Raw genomic sequence first — 19,968 nt, forward strand, 5'->3', positions numbered from 1 at the left:
GGTGGCCAAAGTATTGGAGCTTCGGCATCAGTCCTTCCAACGAATATTCAGGATTGATTTCCTTTAGGATTGACTGGTTGGATCTCCTTGCAGTCCAAGGGACTCTCAAGAGTCTTCTCCAACACCACAGTTCATAAGTATCAATTCTTTCACACTCACCTTCTTTATGGTCCAACTCTAACACTCATACACGACTGCTGGAAAAGCCATAGCTTTGAGTAGACGGACCTTTGTCAGTAAAGTAATGCCTCTGCTTTTTAATATGCTGTCTAGATTGCTGATAGCTTTTCTTCCAAGGAGGAAGCTTCTTTTAATTTCATGGCTGCAGTTGCCATCTGCAGTGATTTTGGAGCCCAGGAAAATAGTCTGTCACTGCTTCCATTGTTTTCCCATCTATTTGCCTTGAAGTAATGGGACTGGATACCATGATCTTAGTTTTTTGAATGTTGAGTTTTAAGCCAGCTTTTTCACGCTCCTCTTTCACTTTCATCAAGAGGCTCTATAGTTCTTCTTTACTTTTTGCCATAAGGGTGGTGTCATCTGCATATCTGAGGTTATTGATATTTCTCCCAGCAATCTGTATTCCAGCCTATGCTTCCTCCAGTCCAGCATTTCGCATGATGCACTCTGCATATAAGTTAAATAAGCAGGATGACAGTATACACCTTTAGCTGTACTTAATAAAGATTAAAAAATAGACTTCTAAATGGTCTTGTGTTGTAGAAATAGAATGAAGTTATTGCATGGTGACAAGGCATTCTTGTTTATCTTTTATTAAAGTTAACAAGGATTTTTCTTAAATTGGTAATGCATTGCATGAAGTAGAGAGCTGGGAGACAGCACATTAAAGCATTGGTATGTTGCTTAAACTTCACACCTCTCTTCTTCATGTAAACTTGCATAGTGACACAACTGGGTCAAATCCAGGTCTTTGACCTTTGAACCCAGTTTCTTTCCGTTATTTCCTGCCTTGGCAGTGAACTATGGAATGCTTTGGAAATTTTCATGCAATTTTTAAGAGAATATAAGTAGGGCTACCTTACAGACACTTAGAGATAATTTATTTTCCAGTATTTACTCTCTGCCTAAAGATCTGCTATGATAGGTCCCCTCCTCCTGATGTAATCCATGACTGATCCTGTGAGATGCCTGGCTGGGGAGAAGAATCTCGGGCATTTCACAGGCTAGCTATTAACATACAGCTTCTGTATTCACTATGTAAGTTTAGATACTTTCTGGAGTGAGGTATTCATGCTGCTGCTGCTGCTGCTGCTGCTGCTAAGTCGCTTCAGTTGTGTCCGACTCTGTGCAACCCCATATATGGCAGCCCACCAGGCTCCCCTGTCTCTGGGATTCTCCAGGCAAGAACACTGGAGTGGGTTGCCATTTCCTTCTCCAATGCATGATAGTGAAAAGTGAAAGTGAAGTCGCTCAGTCGTGTCCAGCTCTTAGCGACCCCATGGACTGCAGCCTACCAGGCTCCTCCGTCCATGGGATTTTCCAGGCAAGAGTACTGGAGTGGGGTGCCATTGCCTTCTTTGGAGGTATTCATGGCATACCATAAAAATTATGGTAACCTACTAAGTATCACTTGGTCTGTAATGAGGCCTTCTTTAAATCTGTGGTGGTTATTGCTTCCTAACCCTAGACTAGTTCTTTGCATTAGTATACCATAATTATCCCCTTAGCCTTTCATGTCCATGGGGAATTCCATGGAGAGAGGAGCCTGACAGGTTTACAGTCCATAGGGTCGGAAAGAGTCGCACACAGCTGAGTGACTAACACATGTGATTTAGTTATAAAGATGTATTTAGTAAGCATCTGTAAGAGCCTAGAGTCTGGCTGGGCTGTTAAGGCATATGCGAAGCTACAGGATGATGATTAACAGCATAAAAATGTCTAATACCTATTGACTGCATATTCTGTTGTAAGCTCTTTGCATGAATTACTCTTCTAATCCTCGTAACTACCCCATGAGCAGCAGTGCCAAACTCTTATTATCCCCGTGTTCATAGCCGAGAAAACCAAGACTTAGTTTTGACCGACTTAATGACTTAAGAGCCCACTGCTAGTAAATGGACACCAGCTTGTTTGATGTTGGTATTCTAAGTAGTTATGTATATTGTCTTGAGACTGTGTAATTAAAATATATCGTTCAGATATTGAGAGAGCTAGAAAGGGCAGGAGAGATGAGTTTGACTTGAGATAGTCTAGATGGCATTTTGGGAGACTGAGGTGGAGTTTGAAAAGTGGGTGGGGTTTGGAGACTTTGCAAGTGGACGGAGTTTGGAGGTCTGTTTTTGAGATTGGGTGTACGGGGTGAGTAGGCTGTGAAGTGTTCCATGTGAAGGTCTCAGTGGGCACAGGAGTGTGTGCTTGAGAACACACCTGGAATGAGGGCCAATAGAAAGGAAACGTTGAGAAGAGTGTTTTCCCCTCTTTCCCCCCAATTGTAAAGGTTTCGTTTCTGGTACCAGAGAATATGAAAATAGAGGATTGACAGTAATAAAGAGAAGGAGTGTTTTTGCAGATGAGACTGGTGAGTGGAAAATAAAAATGAGGAGAGAAGAGGAAGGCTTGATGATGAAAAAGGAAGGACGTGCTGTAGAGTAAGAAATAATTCAAAGAATTGCAGAATCCTTGACAATTTCAAAGACTCCAAGTTACTATTACTAACAGTAAATCCTGTTATGGTTTGTACAAAGGCCATCTTTTTAGATTTCATTTGGGTTTATTCTGTATGTCAGTGCTAGTCGCTCAGTCGTGTCCGACTCTTTTGACCCCACGGACTGTAGCCCGCCAGGCTCCTCTGTCCGTGGGATTCTTTAGTCAAGAACACTGGAGTGGGTTGGGGGTGTCAAATTAAAAAACCTCACTAGTTCAAAAATGCACTTGAGGAAGTATTCGAATTTTAAAGTTGACAGCACACATGATAATTCATAGCAAATTATTTGTACATTGTGTACATAGAAATACATACTTGTTACTTCCCAAGTTTTAGTAATTCAAAGCTCATGTGATCCTTCTGCCTTAAAGCAGTGCGCTCATAGCTGTGTATAACTTATAAAGGCCTTTTTATCACCTCACTTCAGTCCTGTCTCCTTGATTTCTTAGTGGCTTTTAATTCATTCACAAGTTTCACTATAACTGTTTAACTCGGGTTTTTCTTGAAGTAAGAATTTTCTCTTTCAGAGCCTTTCTGCCTGTTATTTTCTCCATCTCCACCCCCCTCCATTTTGCTCTTATAAATTCTGTAACAGCTTTATCATTAGTCCACTATTGATTAAGCAATTGAAAACTTGCTTAAATGCATGCTTGACTACTTGTTGAGGTAGTCCACCTTTTTGTAATACATTGCCATTGTGTTAATCCAGACCATTCAAGGCTATTTACTCCATCTGGTTTTTCATCATTATTGTTTGGTATATGTATCTACTTGAAAACTTAATGTACTTTCCTTTTGAAAGAAGAAAACTGGCGTTTTTACTGCATGGGAACTTCTTAGTTTCGGGACCTAATAATTTGTAAAAATATTGTCAAAGAAGTTGTTGTGGTTTAATGTGTTTGGTACAGATTAAAAAAAAGAAAACACCCATATCACATTGATTAGCATATATTGAAGAATCCTTACATCCTTGGGATAAATCCCACTTGATCATGGTATATGATCCTTTTAATATATTGTTGGATTTGGTTTGCTAGTGTTTTGTTGAGGATTTTGCATCTATGTTCATCAGTGATATTGGCCTGTAATTTTCTTGTTTTGTGTGTGGTATCTTTGTCTGGTTTTGGTATCAGGGTGATGGTGGCCTCAGAATGAGCTTGGGAGTGTTCCTTCCTCTGCAGAGTTTCAGAAGACTTTCAGAAGGATAGGTGTTAACTCTTCCTTAAGTGTTCAGTAGGATTCTTCTGGGAAGCCCTCTGGTCCTAGACTTCTGTTGGTTGGAAGTTTTTAAGCTAGTTTCAATTTGAGTACTTGTGATTGGTCTGTTCACAGCTTCTATTTCTTCCTAGTTCAGTCTTGGAAGATTGTACCTTTCTAAGAACCTGTTCATTTCTTCCAGGTTGTCCATTTTATTAGCATGTGGTTGCTTGAAGTGGTCTCTTATGATCCTTTGTATTTCTGTGGCATCAGTTGCAACTTCTTTTTCATTTCTAATTTTATTGATTTGAGCCCTCTCCCTTTTTTTCCTGCTGAGTTCGGCTAAAGGTTTATCAATTCTTATCTTTTCAAAGAACCAGCTTTTAGTTTTATTGGTCTTTTCTATTTTTTCCTTCATTTCTCTTTCATTGATTTCTACTCTGATCTTCATGATTTCTTTCGTTCTACCAACTTTGGGTTTTGTTTGTTCTTCTTTCTTGCTTAGGTGCCAGGTTAGATGGTACTGCTTTTCAATCATGTTTTTCTTAAGCTGAAAGCTGAGCAATTTACTGACAATTTATTCTTGCAAACCTTCTCCTCAATTTGAATACAAATGCCATTTTTAATTTTTTTTGGCTGTGTCATGCAGCCTCTGGGATCTTAGTTCCCTGACCAGGGATCAAATCTACACCCCTGCCTTGGAAGCGAGAAGTCTTAACCACTGGACCACCAGGGAAGTCCCTGGATGCCACTTTTAACATAAGAATATTAAAAATGTTAATTAGTTAAATATACACTTGGAATTTGGCTGATTTTCATATTCAAATTTTTCAGATATAAAAATGGAATAATTATGTAATATCTTTATATATGAGTGCTTTTTTCAGACTCTGAAAAAAATACAAATAGGCTGTGTATATAGAAATAGGAAGTTAGTTTTAAGTTTTTATTGTATTTCCCCAAGTCTAAATGTGTATTAGTTGCTCGTTGATTTGTTTATACATTCAGAAATAATGTTTTAATTAGATTAAATGTGAGCCTCACTTTTTACTTAAAATATTTGCAGCCAGTAGAAATTTACTAGTGCTTTGAAAAGTTGGATAGTCATCCTTTTACAGTTTTGTTGTTTGAAGAATATTTGTTATGAAGAAGGGGTTAAACATGTTGGCTCATATGCCTAACATTTTGAAGAGTACTAGAGGGGAAAGGAAATGGATTCATTTTAACTCTAGATGGCAGTTAAACACAACTAACAAAGACCAACTTGTTTGAAATACAGAAATACAAAAACAGTAAAACACACACACATTCTGTTCTACCGGCCAGTTAATTATATTTCTCAAAATGATGTCTTGGATCGATATTACTAAACAAACATGTATAAAATGTAATTGCACACAAATGAAATAAATAGTGGAGGCCTGTAATTGCGAGATTTTTTTTCAGCTGGTAATATGGCATACACCTGTGCAGTAGTGTATTGCCTGTATTTTATTTTGCCATTTTTGCTAACGTTTAATTCAGTGTAGTTTTATTTTATGTACAGTTATTTACCAATATCAGTTCAAGCCATCTGCCACTGGGAACACTGTTACATATTTAACGTCTTGAAAATTTTTAATACAAGCAAAGCTTATTTTCATAAACAAGGTGTTCCGTAAAAGTCCACTCCAAAACCTGGCACAGATATCCCAGAGTGTTCATTTGGGATCATTTTTGCTTTGCTTTGTCTTTGAAAATAGGCTTTTTTACATGTTAGTATTTAATCCACAATGGTAATGTAACCGAACAGGCGAGCCAGCCAGGAGATCTGTGTCCATGGCAGGTTGATTCCAGCCAGGGGCTGCCCCTTCCCAAGTTCCCAGCAGCTGCCAGAGTTCATTTTGCTCCAGGGGACCAGGAAGGACTCTCCCTGACAGGTGCCGGCCACCCCAAGGCACAAGGCTATTTGGAGCAGAGAAAGGGCCAGAGCTGTGGTCCATATTTGGTGTCAGTCAAGCTTGTGGGGGCTAGGAATGCTGTCATCCCCATTTGGGCTGCTTCCCTTGCAGGAAGTGAGCCACTTTAGGTTCATTCTCTTTTGAGAGCTGGGCCTCTCTGCTTGGAGGCCTCTGTCTAGGAGTGGAAGTGAGTTTTAGACTACACCTTCTGTGATTTTCTGTCTCTGTGACTGTAGGTCGTATGTTGGTGTTTGTGTGTGTGTCGCTTTGGAGTAAGCCCTCCAGTTTGTCCTTTTGTGTTGGGACCATGTTTGTTATTTGTTTGTCGTGTGTGTGTGAATCAGTATTTGCACTGGCCAGCTGAGCTGTCTGAATAATGGAGCTGACATTGACGACACCAGGTATCCTTCCCTACTGCATTGGGTTTTGTCTGTGGTGGAACACCGATTGGCATTTTCCCTTTACAGTGTGTGGGTATCTCCCTTTCTGGTTCTAGGGAACTGTGATCCTGAGAGACTGTTTTGGTGAAAGTTGCTCAGTCGTGTCCGACTCTTTGTGAGCCCATGGACTGTACAGTCCATGGAATTCTCTAGGCCAGAATACTGGAGTGGGTAGCCTTTCCCTTCTCCAGGGGATCTTCCCAACCCAGGGATTGGACCCAGGTCTTCAAATTGCAGGTGGGATTCTTTACCAGCTGAGCCAATAGGGAAGCCCAAGGATACTGGAGTGGGTAGCCTGTCCCTTTTTGGAATCGAACCCAGGTCTCCTGCATTGCAGGCGGATTCTTAACCAACTGAGGTATCATGGAGACCATTTTGCCTTGCATTTTTTGTTGTTGTTGTTGTTTGATAACACCTGCTGTGATAATCAGAGCTCTGTTTCATCTTATAGTTCCCTTAGGGTATAAGAAAAAAGATTTCTTTACACTGTGTGGCCACTCTTTAGACTCTGGAGGAGGGGAGATGGACTTGGGTTAAGATGAAACTTCTGAAATTCCAAAACTGGCTCTTTTTGCATATGCAGTTTGAGAAAGGTGGCTTGATGAAATACTTTTTTCAGAATTCTGATACTGAGAAAATAAAAATATTTCTAGAAGAAAGCATGGAGTTAACTCAGTAAATCTGACTTATTCCAGCTGTTATTTCTGGTTTTGTGTTTGTCAGATGAATTGCCATGACACATGTGGTCATGATTTCCTGTCTTTCCATTTGCACTTCGTTCATTATTACTAAGAGGAATCTTTGAAAAAATCTGAGGAAGTTGTTGATCTTCGGCCTTTTGTTTTTGTCCTGCAGGAATTAGATTTTGTTCTTTGTGTGTTTGTATTGTCTTGTTTGTTAGTGTGCATGCTATGGAAACTCAAATTTGTTTCCTGAATGCAGTCCCTTGAGGTGCATTCAAGAAATGGATCCTTTTTGGTTATAATACTTCTGAGTTAATTTGCAAATGAGCTCTATTAACTGACTCAAAAGTAAGCACTTGCAAATTAAATACTTGATAATATTTAGAACATAGGCCAAAATGAATTTCAAATCCTCGTGATGTGGGAAATGCTGAGTACTGAATTGATATCTCATATTGAAGCTAGCTTGAGTTTGTTGTTTTGCTAAATGTAACAGTACTGTTGTACCTAGGTTTGTTAGAGATCAAGTAAGACCTTATATCTGTTGCAAACTTGTCAGCAAGAAAATATCAGTAACTAGATACAGACAAGCATTAAGTCTGTCAAAAATAGCCTCTCCAGCTTTTGGTACATTGAAACTGAATTAAGTTAAATGGCAAGAATTCATTGACTATCTGGGTCATTTCAAATAGGATAAAATATTAGAACATTGGTTACTGGGCAAATCTGAGTGTACTAACCTTTGCCTTCTTAGGAGAGGAAAACTAAAGCATAAGTTTCCAATCATAAAATGCTGGTATGACAGACAATTCATAATCACTTGCTTCTTGGTTTTCACTAAAAATTAAGATGTTTTAGAGTTGAGGATTCTAAGCTAAATGTGTAGTTAAAGCTACTAAAAAGAAAGGGGAAAGTTTTCAGTATATAGTAGGAATGTAGGATATACGTTTTGAGTAAAAAAGGAGTTTTACGTAGATCAGGCTGAGATTAGATTAAAATTAGATAAATTGATTTTGCTAATATATGTGGATAATTTTCAGAAAATATGAAGAAATGCTATATTATCACGTTAAATTGGAAAAAAATCAGAATGTAAAATTTTTCCATGTAATACACAAACATAATTATGCTAAAATACACATAGAAAAATGATAGGAGAGAAATACTCCAGATTTTAATGCTGACTTTCTTTGAATGGTGAGTGATTTTGTTTTCTTCTTTCAGGTTTTCTGCATTTGTAAAATTTATAATAGAAAAAAAGGCAAACATTGGACTAGGAATCAATCTTGTTGTGACTCATAGCATGGGATGTTGGGATTGCAAATGATGTCAGATGTTGGTCTTTTTACTTCAAAAGGGCAGTCATTCCTAAGGCTGAGAACAATTTCCTAAGGAGATCACCATCAGCTTTAGCATTCCAGTTCAGTAATGTCCTCCTGACATACAGGTTTGAAATGTGCCTCCTTGTCAGAAAATAGTTGTCTATGTTGTACCAATTAAGGATTTCTCCTTTGTTGCCAGCATAAGAACTGCTTGAGAAACTTTAACTTCTGGGAAGTTTCCATGCAGCCAGCACTGCATTAAAATGCTATAACTTGTAGGAGGTTAATCTAGCAAGAAGAGATAATATGTATTTTCAGAGGAGGTTCCTTTGAACCTTATGAGCATTTTAGATTTCCTCCAAAATCTTCAACCACTAAGCAAAGATCCACATTGGGAGGAGGAACTTGGAGAAATTTGGGCTCCATTATTTTATAAGAGTCCCTTGGACAGCTCAGAGATCAAAACAGTCAACCCTAAAGGAAATCAGTGCTGAAAATTCATTGAAAGGACTGATGCTGAAGCTGAAGCTCCAATACTTGGGCCATGTGATGCAAAGAGCTGACTCTGATGCTGGGAAAGATTGAGGGCAAGAGGAGAAGGGGGCAACAGAGGATGAGATGGTTGGATGGCATCACTGACTCAAAGGATATGAGTTTGAGCAAACTTTGGGAGATAGTGAAGGACAGGGAAGCCTGGCGTGCTGCTGTCCATGGGGTTGCAAAGAGTCAGACCTGACTTAGTGACAGACAGCAACATCAAATTTTACAAGATTGCTAGTGAAGACATAGGTGATAGCAGTATTAACCAATCTCACATTTATTTATCCTTTAGTGATCCATTTATTAAGTATTAATTGAGTACCAGATCTTGTGCCATAGTGTACATAAACTTTAGACTATATTGTCTTACAGTGACCAATGATCTTATTTGACCGAGTATTTTGAAACTTTCGACAAACTTCCCATGTATCAAATTTTAATTAAATTTCTTTTGACTTCCAGCTAACTTTGAAGTTCATTAGGGGTCCTTTAAGGCACCTCAAAGAGGAGTATATAATTAATTTTTATCGGTATGTTGAGTTACATGGGAAGTGTTTTCAAAGGAATGATAAGCCTTCTAAGATTATACTCTATGGGTAAATGTTACTATATGTCCTGGTATAATCTGTCAGCCATAATTCTGGTTGTATCACAGCAACTTGATTGAACTTTGTTAACACGTGATGAGATTGTTAATCTTGTCTTTTAAGTCTTTAATAGACATGGTATGGAAAAGTGCTTAATCTTCAAGAAGATTCATAGAAAGGACTTCTAAACAAACATAGGACAGGTATATTGCTGAATTTGGTATGGAATTTCTATCAAACTGGTGAAAAGCAAATCTTCCCTTTCGCTGGCAGCCCCAACGGGCCCTAAGGCTGTCTGCAGCAGAGTTAGTAGTGACAAGACAATCTTACAGTGATACTCACCCTTGAAGGGAAAGGGGTTTTGACTGTGCTGTATGCTAGTATTCAGGAATAAACAGTGAAAGGGGAATTGTCAGCTGCTTAATTAAGAGAGTTATGAAATACTGGCTTTGAAAAAATCTGGTTTTCATAAAACATAAGGAACCGTAAACTCAGGATTGCTTACTTTGCCCCCTGAAACAGCACAGCTCTATTGAGACAATCCCTTGGCAGCACAAAGGTCAAGGGAGAAAAAACAACCAACTCACGGGTGAACCGTGACTCCTTTAGAGCAAAACAGGAAGAGCCCTCTGAGTGTCTCTTATGCCTCCTGCGTTGGCAGGAGGGTACTTCACCGCTAGCACCACCTGGCAAGCCCCCAGACACGAAGATACAGAGGTTCAAAGTAGCCTTGAACATCTCAGGTCCTGTAATTAGCACTTTACCTAGAGAGTCCCATGGACAGAGGAGCCTGGAGGGCTACAGTCCAGAGCGTCACAAAGAGTCAGACACGACTGAAGCGCCTGAGCATGAACATGAGCATCTGAGTTGGTAGAATACCAACTGTGAAGCAGACTTTGTAATAAGAGATGTGATCCCACTGTAGAGAGTCCCCAGTGCTGTTGGAGTTATTTCCCCAGACTGCAAACTCCTAATAACAGGTGCTGGTTTATAATAGTTTCTTGATGAATGCTTGTTGAATATAACTTGGCAGCATGATAAATGCTTTGTTTCTTTTCCTCTTTTTAAGCAACATAAAAACAGTCCTATGTTACCCCCCAAACTTTATCCATTTATTATACAGAAGTTTCTGTTAGAATTTTATAATGATTGATGCAGTTGCTACTCATGTTTCCTTGCTTGAATATAAATTAGCGAAGCTTCTAATTTTTTTTTTTAAGTGAAGACAGAAATTTGAATTTTAATGTGAAATTTTCCAATATTTCAGCGTTAGCAACTAATTCGAATAAAAAACAAAACACACACACATACGTGCACCCACATACCAGTGTCTGATGGTTCAACATGTACCACTCTCACTTTGTAAGCTCATTTTAAAAATAAAATGTTGGATCTTTTAGTTATGGTTGTCATCTAATCATACTTTCTTGACGTTGCTCTTTAGTTCTCTTAAAATTAGGTTTGGGGATCTTTCTAAAAGTCTTCAATTTCATCTTCACTATCATTCTTTTGAGTAATAGCTACAAATATCTGCCCCATCCTTTGCAGTTTGATTCTTCGTAATTTCACTTTCAGAGAATAACCTTAAATTAGGTTTTGCAAGTAATTTGTTGGGTAGCACATGCCACCTGCATTGGGTCCAAATACGCAAGTACTAAAGACTAGTGCATGAAAACCTCCTTGTTAATTTTTTTTCTATTTTTTTTTTCCCTTTCTGCAATCTCCTCTCCAGTCACAGTGGGATTTTTTTTTTCTTTTTCAAAACTTGTAATTTCAGAACTTGTAATTCTCATCCTCAAACCCCGAGGTGATCTTTCATTGCCCTTCAAGGATGATCCATGCTCCTTCCCACAGCCCTGCTCAGTCAGGCCTGGTTACCTGTGTTCTGATCTTTGACCAGATCGCCCCTCATTTACTGTGATCTTCCTGATGCCAGCCAACCCAGTCCGACCTCAGGAACCTTTGCACTCAGAGTTCTCACTGCCAGGAACATCTTCCACAAAGGTTTTCATGGTCTTCACATGTCACTCCCTGAGCGAGTCCCTTCTTGGCCACCTTGTTAAAAACACTCCCTTCACCATCATCTTCTATCCTGTTATTTTATAGCACCCACCTCTCCCTGATGTTTATTTGCGGACATATGTGTGTTAATATATAGACATACACGTATATAGCTGCTATATTGACTGATTTGTTTATTGTCTGTCTTGCCCACTAGATATAAATTTGATGAGAGCAGGAAGTTTGTCTTACTGACTGCTGATTCCTCAATACATAGAACAGCCACTAGCCCTACACTGCGTAACAGTATTGTCAAATAAATGAATAAAGAAGATCTAGGCAGCCACTTTGATACTGAGTGATAGAAGAGAGGCCTCAAGTTTGGAAAGGGGTGCAGAAGCAAAGTTCTGACTCAAGTGCCTCGGTGATGTACATTCGATGTAGTTGCCCATCATTGTAGCCATGGACCCCAGTGGGGTTTTTTTTTAATTTGTATTATATGCTAGAATTAAAAATGACATGTTAAACATGCTTTGCACAACTACACTCTCCTAAGTGACTTACTAAATTCATGGTGTGATTTTATGTCTGCAATACTGTTATGATATAAAATCTATTAGAAAGTTATCCTTTCTGAAATTACACTCTCATGTTAATATTTGATGTTCACAATAAAACCCTGGAGATGTTTCATAGTAATACTTTGCATTGATGTCAAATAATTAAGGATTTAGAGAAATAAGAGTAAATAATTATTTATATAATTTTTTTTGTTTCACATATCAGTATACAAGTTCTTGGTAGAGAGAGAATTCTCAGTAGACATACCACGGAAGATATGTTAAATTGTTAACGTATTTCAGCATTGTTGAAATCAAGATATTCTTGTAGATTTTGTTGTAATCTAGTTTTGCATGTAAATTGTTTAATCTGTTTGTGTAAGACAAGTTTTTTTCTGACATCTGGGAATGTTTTTCAGTTTTTTTAAGCCCATCATTTTATTTTCAATGATGGTTTAAACGTAGTCTGTTGGTAGTACTTATGAGACTTTACACAAAGTTCTGTGAAGAAAGAAAATGTAATTTATATTAGTTTATGTCTGTGCCAACTTTGCTATACATAAGTATATCCTTATAAAATTTCTACCTTGACTAACAGTAGGTCAACCTTAAACATGAACATATAGAAGAAGAGGTATAAAAGTAGCTCATTTTCCTATCGCAGACCTTATACAAATGTTAACCCAGTTTATGTTATGAATAAAACTAAAGAGTTTGACCTTTACAACAGAAATATTGAGGAACCGGGCCCTGATATTTGCCACAGAAGCAGTGTGGTAAAACAGCCAGGTCGCTGAATCAGAAAACATGGCTTCTAGCTCCAGATTTCCTTAAAAACTCAGTTTCTTCATTGACCAGACAGAGAAAGCATTACCATCTCTCTCAGCTTCAAGGGATACTTGTGAGGGCCCAAGAAAAAATGCATATGAACGTGCTTTCAGAGTTGAGAGACGCTGCGGCATGCAAGATTTTATTTTTGAGTGGGTGTCGTGGGAAAGCAGATCTGTTTTATTACGCTGTGTCACATATAGTCTTGTTCCATGTGGTAAAAAAATAAACAGAACTTGGGTAATTTAGAACATACTTCGATCTCATGGACTAAAGTTTCCTTCACAGCAAGGCTGTGGTATATTTTAATTACCACATGTAAGGCTCAGGTGTATTTTAGTTCTGATTTACTCTTTGAATTTATTCTTTGAATTTCAAATTCTTTGAATTTGAAAAGTTCACATCTTTTCAAAGATACTATTTTCTCTCATCTCTGAAATAATGACCTGAAAAGATGGATAAACCAGTATGTGGGGGGAAAAAGATACATATTTATTAAACATGCAAATAAAAGTACAATTTTGACAATAAATCTTTAAATAGTATCCTGAGCTTTTTATTAGGCTTTGTGAACTAATTTTCTCATGCTTTTTAGACTCAAAAGAACTGAGTATCCACTTTCATTCTGAAACTTACAAAATTTAATTCTCAAAAGTGACTGATGAAGTAAATAATCTAAACTTAATTTTTAAAAGTTTTTAAATGCACATTATAAAGATTTCCAAGAGAGTAGAATTAACAAGTCTGTTGGAGTTTGAGGTATTGCTTGGAAGCACAAAAGTATAACACTTTTTAATCCCTATATGGCTGAAAAGAAATGCACTTATTTCTGGCTTAATTGTTTAAAAGAGGGAGATAGTGCAGGACAGGAAAGCCTGGCATGTTGCAGTCCATGGGGTTGCAAAGACTCAGACATGACCTAGCGACTGAACAATAAGTATTTGTATTTAAATTTTGAAATCATTCCTAGGGACAGTTTTAAGTAGAGAGAGCCTTATCCAAAGATGTTCAGGAAAATCCTGTCTTTCAAAAGAGGTATGTTTTCATGAAAAAAAATATGGAGAAAACTGACTTAACTGAGGAAAATCCTCTCTTTTGGGACTTCCCTGGTGGTCCGGTGCTTCAGACTCGGTGTTGCCATTACAGGGTTATCCGTTCCATCCCTGGTCAGGGACCTGCGATCTCACACACCCCATGGCACTGCAAAAAAAAAAAAAAAACACACAGAAAAAAGGTTGCTTCATGGTCTTTCTTGGCATTATTTTTATTTTCTTTTTATTACTTTTAACTTAAGAAAATACTGAAGTATAGTTGATTTACAATGTGTTTCTTTCAGGTGTACAGTGGAGTCGTTCAGTTATACACATATAGGGCCCCGTCTTTCTGATAACCTTATGCTTATTGGTTATTGAAGAATATTGAGTAGATCTCCTGCTGCTGCAGAAGGAGGTCCTTGGTGATTATCAGCCCATAGTGACTAGTGAGAGGATCTTGATCCCAAGCTCTTAATTTATCCCCATACCCACCCGCACCGTGCCTCCAAAACCATTTCCCCTTTGGAACCAGAAGTTTGTTTTCCATATGTGTGAATCCCTCTGTTTTGTGCACTAGTTCATTTGTATCATTTTTTTTAAACTTAGAAATCACATATGACTGATGTCATAAGATATTTGCCATTCTCTGACTTACATCAGTTAGTATGATAATCTCTGGGGCCAACTTTGTTACTGGGAGAGGCATTCTGTCATTTTTTTCATGACTGAGTCACATCTCAAGCTATAGGTGTATGTGCATGTAAATATATGTTTATATATAGATATGTATACACATACACACCTATACACACACACACACACACACACACACACACACACAGATGATAGCTTACGGGAACAATGTTGGATTCTTGATCTCCGAAGAAGATTTAGCTTTGGAACCAGGGTCCAGGAAGTACAGAGGCAAAAATCAGGGTGTGTTAAAGTTGACTCCTTGAGAGGGTCTCTCAGGGCTAGCCCTGTTTTCACTTGCTTATTTGTTGCAAACCTGGAACATTGCCTGAGGGCAGGTATCCTTTCCAGCCCCCCAGGCCTTATGAATTTGAACTGCCCAGAGGATGAGATGGCTGGATGGCATCATCGACTCAGTGGACGTGAGTGTGAGCAAACTCTGGGAGATAGTGAAGGACAGGGAGGCCTGGCATGCTGCAGTCCATGGGGTTGCAGAGAGTCAGACATGACTTAGGTGACTGAACAACAGCCTGGTATTTAAGTTGCTGTTATGGGAACTGTTCACAAGGCCCCCCTTGAGTTCCTCAGGCAGCCACAGCCCTAGGGAGAAACACCCCCGCAGGACTGTAGATTAGATGGAATGTCACAGGCCTCATGTCTCATGACTTCTTCCCCTTCCCCTGCAATCCCTAGAGAAATCCCAAGGTCTATCCACACTGTGCTCCTGAGGGCGCTGTGCGCTTAGATGGGGTGACTGGATGGAAGGAAGCTGCTGGTGGGAACCCCGCCACTGGGAGGTTTGGAGACCAGGTCCCATTTCATAGCTCTTCATGCCCAGCAGGTCCACCATTGTTTAGGTGCTCCTAGGCATAGGTGAGCTCCTGGAGGGCCTACCTGGATCTGGAGATTGGGGTCCCATCCACAGGGGACCAGTCACTCCAGGTCCAAGGTTGGCACATCCTGCCCAGCTCCCTCAGGACAACCCACTCCCACCTTGGGACCCGAAGCTGCTCAGGCTCCAGGGATGTGACTGGATCCCAGGTCACCCAGAATGAGGGAAATAACTGCTGACACTTTTAACATTTTGCATTAATTTTTATTGTATAGGGGAATCCAGTGGATTCACAGTGTCTTTTAAAACCCCTGATTCAGATATGAAGTGAAGTGAAGTGAACTCGCTCAGTTGTGTCCAACTCTTTGCAACCCCATGGACTGTAGCCTACCAGGCTCCTCTGTCCATGGGATTTTCCAGGCAGTAGTCCTGGAGTGGGTCGCCATTTCCTTCTCCAGGAGATCTTCCCAACCCAGGGATCGAACTCTGGTCTGCATTGTAGACAGACGCTTTACCGTCTGAGCCACCAGGGAAGCTTTAAATATGCACATATATATTCTTTGGTTTCCTTTTCATGTAGGTGATTACAAAGTGTGAGTTCCCTGTGCTCTACAGGAGATCTTATTATGTGCTAATGTACGCTACTGTGCATACAGTCATCTTCACCCCGTAAAGTATGCCTTCCTTGCCCCCAGCGTTCCCCTTTGGTAACCAGAGGTTTGTTTTCTACAATTCTGAGGCTGTTTCTCATACGTAAATGAGTTGTTTGGTGTTGATTCTTAGATTTTACCCAGAAGTGATATCATAGGCTTCCGGCCTTTTCTCTCTGGCTCCCTTCACATAGTATGATCATCACCCAGTGTATCTATGTTACTGCAAAAGGCACCATTTCATTCTCTTCCATGGCTGGGGCGTATTCCATGGTGTACATATTCACGTGCCACATCTTCTGTATCCATCAGTCTGTCGGTGGACATTTTGGTTACTCACTGATCTCGTTCAGTGTAAATACTTCCTACTTGAAACTTGTGGAGCATGTGTTGATTCGTATTATGTTCTCTCATCGAGTTGAGGCCCAGGAGTGAGAATGCCGGGTCCTGTGGTAGCCCAGTGTGAAGTATTTTAAGGAACCTCCATAGTGTCCTTTGGGCTTCCCTTGTGGCTCAGCTGGTAAAGAATCCGCCTGCAATGCGGGAGACCTGGGTTCGATCCCTGGGTTGGGAAGATCTCCTGGAGAAAGGAAAGGTTACCCACTCCAGTATTCTGGCCTGGGGAATTCCATGGACTGTATAGTCCATGCGGTCACACAGAGTTGGACACGACTGAGCGACTTTCCCTTATAGTGTCCTTTATCATGGCTGTTAACAATTTATGTTCCTAAAAACAGGGTGGAAGAGTTCCATTTTCTCCACACTCTCTCCCACTTATACTGCCTGTTGGCGTTCTGTGATGACCATTCTGAGCAGTGGGAAGTGATACCTCATGGTAGTTTTAATTTGCCATTCTCTAATAATTAGCAATGTACAGCGTCCTTTCCTGTGTTGATTTTTTTTTTTTTTTTCTTCACTTTTTAAAGAGAGAGAAAGAGCTGTCAGGGGGAATGGAGGCAAAAGACTGTAGTGTTAAAGTTGACCTCTTGAGATTGGTCTCTTAATGCTCGCCCTGTTTTGAGTTGCATTTTTGTTAGTAAACCCAGGACCCTTCCTGAGGGCAGGCGTCCTGTCCAGCCCCACAGGCCTTGTAAATGTGAATAGCCCACAGGCACTGGTATTGAAGTTGTAGTTATGGGAAATACCCACAAGGTGGCAGCACCTCTTGATGCCCCACCAGGGTTCCTGCGGCAACCCTGGAGAAAGTTCCCCTTGCAAGGTTATCATTAGAATGTAATGTCCCAAGGCTGGTATCTCATGACTCTTCCCCATTCCCCTTCCCTGCCTCCCAGAGAAATACCCAGGTCTCCCTGAACTCTGCTCCTGAGTTGCTACGGTACTTAGGTGGGGTGACTGTGTGGAAGGAGGCTGCTGGTGGGAACCCCACTACCGGGAGACTTGGAGACCAGGTAACATTGCAGAGCTCTTCATGCCCAGCAGGGCCAGCGGTTTTTGGGTGCCCTAAGCACAGGTGAGCTCTAAGAGGGCTCGCCTGGATCTGCAGACTGGTGTCCTATCCACAGGGACCAATCAGTCAGGTCCAAGGCAGGGGGAGTTAACTTTTCTCGGCACATCCTTCCCAGCTCCTTCAGTTCAACCCAGCCCTGGGATCCTTGGGACGAGGCTGCCTAGGCTCCAGGGATGTGACAGCATTCCAGCTTACCCAGGCCTGAGGGAAATGCTGTGGATATTTTTTTAATTTTTGCATGTTAATTTTATTGTTTAATGGAATCAGTGGCTTTACAGTGTCCTGTAAAACCTGAGGTTCAGTCGCACTTAGGCATGTGTGCATTCTTCTTTGGTTTCCTTTCTCATAGAGGTTATCACAGAGGGTTGAGTAGAGCTTATTGATTATGTTCTCTATCTGTGTTACTGTGCACATGGTCATCTTCACCCCGCTATGCCTCCCTCCACCCCACCGCGCCTTTTAGGTAACCAGAGGTTTGTTTTCTATGACTGAGGCTATTTCTGGTCCATAAATGAGTTGTTTGGTACCGATTTTTAGATTCTACCCAGAAGTGATATTATAGGCCACCCAGCCTCTTCTCTCTATCTTCCTTCACTTAGTATGATCATCACCCGGTGTATCCCCGTTGCTGAAAAAGGCATTATTTCATTCTTTTCTAAGGCTGAGGCATATCACACCTTACATATATATGTGCCGTATCCTCTGGATCCATCAGTCTGTCAGTGGACACTTTGGGTGCTTACCCGGCTCACCTAGTGTGAACACTTCGACTTGAACCTTGTGGAGCGTGTGTGGACTCTTATCACGTTTATGTTCACTATCCACGTGGAGGCCGAGGAGTGAGAGTGCCAGGTCCCGTGGTAGCCAATTTAAAGTATTTTAAGGACCCTCCGTCGTGTCCTTTGTCTGGGCTGTTACCAGTTTACAGTCCCCCAAGCAGGGTAAGAGGCTTCCCTCTTCTTCAAGCCCCCTCCCCCTGGTTGTCCTGGTCGTTGTGAGGGTGACTGTTCTGACCAGTGAGAGATGGTACTTCGCGATAATTTTGGTTTGCCATTCTCTAATAATGAGGAATGTAGAGCGTCCTTTCCTTCGTTGGTTTGGTATTTTTCTTCTTTTAAAGAGAGAGAAAGAGGGCAGAGGGGACAGAGGCAAAGATCAGTCTGTGTTAAAGTTGACCCCTAGAGATTGATTTCTTAAGGTTGCCCTGATTTGAATCATTTTTTTTTCCCTCTGTTAAGCAAATCCAGGACATTGCCTGAGAGCAGTGACCTTTCCAGCCCCACAGGCCATGCGAGTTTTTATTTCCCACAGGCACCTATGTTCGAGTTGTAGTTACAGGAAATGTCCACAAGGCGGCAGCACTTCTTCAACCCCCCCGCCCACCGCCCCGCCGCCCCACCCACCGCCCCCCGCCCAGAATTCCTCTTGCAACTGGAGCCCTAGAGAAAGTCCCCTTGCTGAATTGTAGGTTAGTGTGGAAAGTGCCAGGGCTGAGGAGACTTGGAGACCAGGTGACATTTCAAAGCTCTTCCTTCCCAGCGGACACATCTTTATTTCAGTGCGCTACGCATGAGTGTGCTCCTGGAAGGCCCACCTGCATCTGAAGGTTGGGGTTCCATCCACAGGGGACCAATCACTCCAGGTCCATGAGGAGCTTCTTTGCAGGCACACCCTCCCCAGCTCCCTCAGGCCGACCCAGTCTTGGGGTCCTTGGGACTCAAGGCCGCTCAGGCCCCAGGGATGTGGAAACGTCCAGGTCACCAAGGCCTGAGAGGAACACCGATGGCATTTTTTAAACATTTGCGTGTTAGTTTTTTGCTGTATAGTGAACTCAAGCCCCTGGTTCAGGTATACAGTCCATGTATGTATTCCCCTTCCGCTTCTTCTCCGTGTAGGTGATCACAGTGTTGAGTAGAGTTCTCTGTGCTCCACAGTAGGTCTGTTGATTGTGTTCTGTGTATATGTTACTGTGTATAGGTTCATCTTCACCCCATGAGGTATGCCTCCCTCTGCCCCACCGTCCCCCTTTGGTAACCAGAAGTTTGTTTTCTAAGATTGTGAGGCTGTTTCTGGTATAAATGAGTTGTTTGGTATTGACTTTTAGATCCTACTCATTAGTGATGTCATAGGCTACCTGGCCTTTTTTTTTTTTGTCTTCCTTCATTTTAGTATGATCATCACCCAGTGTATTCATGTTCCTGCAAAAGATATTCTTTCTTTCTGTCCGATGGCATATTCCATGTGATATGTATTATATGTATGTGCCGCGTCTTCCGTATCCTTCAGTCTGTTGGACAGTTTGATTCTTCCCCGTCTCATGCAGGATAAATAGTGCTCCAGTGAACCATGTGGAACGTGTGCTGATTCACATTATGGTTTCTCATCAAGTGGAGGCCCACGAGTGAGAATGCCAGGTCCTGAGGTAGCCCATTATAAAGTACTCTAAGGAATCTCCATAGTGTCCTTTTCCCTGGCTGTTACCAATTTACACTCTTAGAAGCAGGGTAGGAGGGTTCTCCTTGGAAAAG

Source organism: Bos indicus, chromosome 22 (assembly GCF_029378745.1).
Source record: "Bos indicus isolate NIAB-ARS_2022 breed Sahiwal x Tharparkar chromosome 22, NIAB-ARS_B.indTharparkar_mat_pri_1.0, whole genome shotgun sequence".
Lineage (NCBI taxonomy): Eukaryota > Metazoa > Chordata > Mammalia > Artiodactyla > Bovidae > Bos > Bos indicus.